At 26.6% G+C, this 5,941-nt stretch overlaps 1 long non-coding RNA gene across 1 annotated transcript; it reads left to right on the top strand.

Moving 5' to 3' along the window:
- The first annotated feature begins 936 nt into the window (after positions 1-936).
- LOC115988682 lies at positions 937-2,354 on the top strand. The gene is made up of 3 exons (XR_004091619.1): positions 937-1,279; positions 1,466-1,510; positions 1,961-2,354. It is a non-coding gene; the product is annotated as an uncharacterized LOC115988682 (long non-coding RNA).
- The last annotated feature ends 3,587 nt before the right edge of the window (positions 2,355-5,941 follow it).

Genomic DNA, 5,941 nt, shown 5'->3' on the forward strand with positions numbered 1-5,941 from the left:
GTGGCGCATTCCTTGAAGTTCTTTTTATTTAGGCTTCTACTTCAAAGAGTTTGCGTTTATATCAAATTATTAGTTCATTGAATCAGCTAATAGAGTAAATGTATATACTAATTATTTATATTAAATGAATTATAAGATTATTTTTATAAACTTTATTTAAGAAATAATTTTTAGTTGGAATAATAATATTAGATTTACAATATGACATTATTCCTCATGTTTAGTTGCTTTGAAAAAAATTGACACAAAAACTATTATATATATATATATATATATAATTAAACATTTGTGAATTCACTAAAAATTAATCTTAACCATTTAAATTTCTTGATTTCTTTTAGTGACATGTGATATATATCTATATATATGTGTGTATGTATGTATGTATGTGGAACTAACATTGTGTTATTTATTTTATGTAATTAGAAAGATAACTAATAGAATGAATATGTTTATTTTGTTATATTAATTATTTTAAGCATAATGAAATTTTGGAGAATTTTTTTTTATTATTATCATTTTTCTAAGATTTATATGAGAAACAATTTTTTTTTTTTTTATGTGAGGAACAATTGATTTGAAATATGGTATTCTTACTAAAATTTTAGTTGTCTTTGCAACTATTGAAAAAATGTCCGCTAAAAAGGGAAAAATTAAATAAATAACTTTACTAACACAAAATCTAGAATGTAAAAAAAATAATAATAATAATTGAATGATATTTGCATTTTTTGTAGGCATGAAACATGCCTATTTATATGACCCAATATATCATGCAGTTTTCAATTTAAAAACACATACATATACTATGATCAAATCACTACATTATTCTTAGTGTCTTTCTATTTTGTTTATAAAATAACTAAAGATTACCTTTTCTTACAAGGAAAGTTATTGAATTTTTTTTTTATTTTATAAATATACATTGATAGTTGAGGGTGAGGGATCTAAATTTGAATGTCGCTATTAGAAATTGAGATGCCAACCAATTAAACTAAATCTTATTGAAATATTGGAGAAAACTAAAATGAGTTGCACCACACATCATGTGAGAACTCAACTAGTTTTCATAATAAATGGACCTTTTCTTTAACAGCCCTTTTGCATTGCATGCATGTGTCTTGAATAAGGTAGACAGAGCTTCAGTTATTTTTGAACCCACCACAACACCAAGAAAAAGATTGGCCATTGACTTATTGCTTCAGTAAATGGATTACGTAGAATCCTACGTAATCCATTTACAATTGAATAACATTCATTATCATTCATAGAAACAAAGGTTTGGCAAGTGTTGTCATTCAAAACTCCATGCATTTTTCCATTTCTTAGATCCTTATATGAGTGGATATCAATTTCTAGACAATTTTCCATTTCTATTTTCCCTTTACATTGGAACTCATCTCCTGCTTACAATAAATTGATTAATTTATGTGACATTGATGCTTATTTATGTTTGTTTTGACAGGTCCTGCATTGTTAGTTGATGTTCCAAGGGATAAGAATATTACTGGTATGTTCTCTCTTCTTTAATTGAGACTGATTTTACTTTGCTATGTGCAGGCAACTAGTATGCTAGGTTTGTTAGTTGGTTGATGTTTGTGTATGTGAATATGAAACAATATTTGGGTATTGTGAATTTTTTGTACATGTTTTTATTGTGTTGTATCACTATGTGTGTGCACATGAAGTTTACAGAGATGAGATATTGTGAAATTTATATTGTGTATTCAAGCAAGAAAATGGAAAGTGTCCTAGGTAGTGTGTTGTTACCTTTGTTTTTTCTGCTCCTTTTTTAGAGCTCTTTCTAGTGTTTGACTGAGGATGATGCTTGGTGTTCTCTGCTCTCTTATTTTTCTCGGTATTCCCTTCTCTCTTTTTTTTGGTTAAATGTATTCCCTTCCTTTACTGTTTCTTGAGTAGTGTTTGTTCTTTTTAATATCATTTATGTTTGTTTTGACAGGTCCTGCACTGTTAGAGTTAATGATGAGTGATTTTTCACTTGTTCCATTTGTTTTATAAATATATGAAGGCAACTGCTAGAGGGGAGGAGGGCATGGCACTCTTTTTTGTCTACTACAATCCAAACTGTGGCCATCGGTGGAGAGATTGAGAGTCTAGGTTTTGATGATAGTAGTATTCTATGATGAGAGTATGTCATATGGAGTTTAGAAGACTTTTATTATTGATCCATGGACCTTCATGTTAGTTGAAAACATGTTTTCAATATTTGTTGCTTTTCAAATTGTTTTATATACCATAGTTACTAGTTGAGTGTTGGCATATGTTTTGATATGCCACTTTATTTTTTGTTGACCAAAATCTCCACCAATTTCTTGGTCATACTTAATACTTAATACATGGTAATGCTAATGAATTTTATTTTGGATTATATTTCATTAGTCAATTGAAATATTATGTGTATTCTAGATTGTTTTGAGCTGAGTGATATATATTTTCAACTTTTTAAAGATAAATTTATTGGTTATTTTTAGTTAAAATGTATTGGATTTAAAAAAAATTAAATTAAATTAAATGGGTATCGAGTCAAGTATGGATATCCATGGATAATAAATCTGGATAGATATCAGGTTTGGATGCTAATGGGTATTGCTATCCAGGTATCCATAGGCAAATATTTCAGATAGAGCATGGGTATACCCGATCCATACCCTACCCATGGCCATCCCTATGAAGGAGTAGGATCCCCCAATGGTCATTATTATTCATTAAGGTCTTTTGTCATTTTACTCACTTAGGAAAATTATACTTGTACTTTCACGGTTGATGTAAAGTATACACAATTATATTTACTTTAACGCTTTAACGGTTTATATTGTATAAACAATGTACGACGACGATGACGACGAAAAAAAAAAAAAAACCTTTGCAGGTTTATCCGTATTTAATTGATTAAAAATGTTGGGAAAAACGTTTTGAAAATAAGTAACTCAAACTTTTCGCAAATGGCCTACATGCATATTAGGATTTTTTTTTTTTTTTTTTTTTGGAGAACCTAGGAAAATTATTAAGTGCTTATGAATTACATAGAAGTGGTGCTTCTTCATCTCACACAAATGGAGCAACCCATCATGAATTTAACATATTATGAGTACCTACTATTATACGAGAGGAGGAATGACCGAATTTCTATACTCCTAAAGTATTGAATAATTACTTATCATATCATGTGATTTTGAAACGATCGAAAAAATTTTAATACCACATTAATTTAAGGGATAAAAAAATTGGATAGGGCAAAAGAAAAAAATGATGCTACCACTAATACTCTATAATTCTTAAAAACTATAGACTCAAAAAACAAAAACAAAATCAGAAATTTATTATTATGTTTTTTTATAGAAAATTATTATATATAAAATTTTAATAATCAGAAATTTATTATTATGATTTCTTAAAGCGCCGCAGTAGAGTATCTATAGCAGTGAATTAAAAAACACCGATTTTAAATTGCTATAATAGGTTAACCTATTATGGCAGAGATAAAGTTTAACTATAAAATTGGTTGTAGCCTAAGGTTTTAACCTTACTCAATAAAATAAATATTACTACATATTTTGAAAATCTAACCGTTGAATTGCATGTTCTTTACGCTCATAATACCCATGTCAAACTTTGTATCAATCAGGTATTATTTACTATATGATCTATAAGCTTATATTTTATACATAATTTTAAACTATAAAAACTTGTATTTTAAACAATTTATTGATGACATACTTATTGATCCTTAATTTTCTAGAAATTTTGTGAGCATGGAGGACATATGAAGATGTAATCCAACGGTAAATTTGTCAAAATCTTTAATAAAAATATATTGAGTATAAGGTTGTAACCTAAAGTTACAACCAATTTTGTAGCTAAAATTTGTTCTTGTGACAGTTTCTAAAAGTGTTGTATTAGGTCTCCTATGGTAGTGGCGGTTTTCAAAACCACTAGAAAAAAACGTAGCTGTAGAACCAATTTTTTATAGTGCTAGTTGAATTACAATGCTATTGGCTTATTATTATGAGAAGTGCTATGTTCACAATATTTTTACAACAAATCCGAGGTGGTGAGTTTTTACTAGTTCTAATTTGAACCCACCATTGAGAAGTGCTTACCAATAATCGCCAATAACAACTCACAACTTAGGATTTATTGTAAAAGTGTTGTAAAAATATTGTAGACATATCAGTTCTCTATTGTTATTGATATGATATCAATCACAATAATTCATTATTGACTCTATTTGTAAGTGCTTCATAGTAAAATTAAGACAAATTTGATTATGAAAAAATTTAGGACAAATTTAAAAAGGAACACAATTAAATATATATTAAAAATTATCTAAGTTTATTATTATGTTCTCTTAAGGATAATATTTGGCAAGTATGTAAATAATTAATTTTTGATTGTTCTAGTGTACTTAAAGAACAAAGTAGTTTGTTGGCTTATTTATATACTTAGTTGCTTTTTTTTTTCTTCTTCTTAACATATTTTTTTGATAATCTCTTCTTTTTAACATATTTTTTTCTGTTGTGATGTAATAGAATTATTTACCAGATATATTTTAAAAACAAGTTATAAAAATTGGGTTAGTTGTTATGAAAATATATTGAAAAGGAACAGTCAATTTTCTAGAATATTGAAAAAAAAAATTCATTGAAATTTATATTTGAAGTAAAATTAAGTTTTGGTAAGAAAAATTGATTAGCTTCAAATAGGTTGGAAGTAATTTTAGATGGCTTTGAAATAGAATGAGTTAGAATTAGTTTCATATGAATAATTGGAGGGGCATTTAGCAACAACAAAAAAAAAATGTAAAATCAAATTGGAGTGACATTTCAAATAAAGTTTGAGTATAATTAATTTAAATGAGATCTTTAATGAGAAAACTGCCTAGAGAAACAAGTCATAATTTTAAATGGCTTTGAAATAGAATAATTTAGAATTAGTTTCATATGAATAATTGGAGGGGCATCTAGCCAAAAAAAAAAATGTAAAATCAAATTGGAGTAACATTTCACATAAAGTTGGAGTGTAATTAATTTAAATGGGATCTTTAATGAGAAAACTGCCTAGAGAAACAAGGCATAGCTTAAATCTTCTTATCCATTTATGGTTAGTTGAATAAAAATTGATTAGCTTCAAATAGGTTGGAAGTAATTTTAAATGGCTTTGAAATAGAATGAGTTAGAATTAGTTTCATATGAATAATTGGAGGGGCATTTAGCAACAAAATAAAAAATAAAAAATAAAATTTGCAAAACCAAATTGGAGTGACATTTCAAATAAAGTTGGAGTATAATTAATTTAAATGAGATCTTTAATGAGAAAACTGCCTAGAGAAACAAGGCATAGCTTAAATCTTCTTATCCATTTATGGTTAGTTGAATTCTACACTTCTCCCAAGATTATGGCAAAAGATTTCAAACTTAGAATCTCATGACAGCTTAGAAACCACTAATAAACTAACCCCTTAAGGTTGATGAAAGATATCATTAATGAATAAGAAATTCATTAAAAAAAAAGTTAAAAGATAACAGAAAGATAATTATAAAAAATAATCACAATGATGGTCAAACATGAAATATAATTTTTTATTGCTTAAAAATATTAGATTATCTAATGCATATATCACTTACAATTATTATTATTATTATTATTATTATTATTATTATTATTTTAGAATCATCACTTACAAAATTATTGTGGTAATACTTGTTACAATTTTTCATGCAAAAAAAAGTTTTTCAAAATTAAAATCTATAAAACCCTTCTTAATTTTTTTTTTTTTTCTTTTGAGAATCAACATATTGATAAAGCTGTTAGATGGATTACCACATTATCAATCAAAATAAGATGTTAGCAAAATATCAATATATGAAATTAATTAATAATTTTTTCTCATAAAGCAAAAACATGATTTTTAAGTACACAA

Source organism: Quercus lobata, chromosome 5, assembly GCF_001633185.2.
Source record: "Quercus lobata isolate SW786 chromosome 5, ValleyOak3.0 Primary Assembly, whole genome shotgun sequence".
In the NCBI taxonomy this organism is placed as follows: domain Eukaryota; kingdom Viridiplantae; phylum Streptophyta; class Magnoliopsida; order Fagales; family Fagaceae; genus Quercus; species Quercus lobata.